This window comes from Chrysochloris asiatica, unplaced genomic scaffold (genome assembly GCF_000296735.1).
Source record: "Chrysochloris asiatica unplaced genomic scaffold, ChrAsi1.0 scaffold00263, whole genome shotgun sequence".
Classification (NCBI taxonomy): Eukaryota; Metazoa; Chordata; class Mammalia; order Afrosoricida; family Chrysochloridae; genus Chrysochloris; species Chrysochloris asiatica.
In genome coordinates, this window is record NW_006408781.1 from 2931735 (window position 1) to 2932472 (window position 738).

A 738-nucleotide genomic window follows, 5' to 3' on the forward strand; every position below is an offset into this window, starting at 1 on the left:
TTGATGCATTCTGCATCATTCAATAATTTGCCCAGTGAATCTTTCAATAACGAAAGTCGAGGCTTGAATTTTTTCTTCAGTTCCCTCAGCTTGAGAAATACTGACTGTGTTCTTCCCTTTTGGTTTTCTAACTCTAGAGTTAGAATGAGATCAAATAAAGGTGGCAAATTTTTAACCCTAAAACAAATTTTTATTTTTCAACCATAAACTTGGCAAACACTGACCTATTACATTACTGTCCCAATACGTTGGTATCTATTTAAAAAATTTTCATCATCTAACTTTGTATATGAGGTTAATTTCAGCTCATAGAAAGTAGCCAAAATCAAGTAGTTAGTACATAGCTACACTGATCTAGACAAGATTATTTGCTGTCAAGTGGAAGTGAGCATTTGATAGATATCTGATAACTACCTACCAACTAATAAGAACTTACTTCTGAGATGACAATTGGAAATGTAATTGGTATCGGCAAAGTCCCTTTTGCTCACAATTCTGTTGTTAGTTGCCACTGAGTCAACTCCAACTCATGGTGACCGTAAGTACAACAAAACAAAATACTGCCTGGTGTACACACTTTTTATTCTAAGTAAACAAGATCTATAAAGCATTATCAAGTAGAAAACTAGGTATCATTGACCTTAAGCAAAAATTTTAAGTTGGCTATTATAGAAGCCCTGGTGTGGTGTTGTGAGTTAATGTGCTAGAATACAGTCAGTTTGAACCACAAGGTCAGTT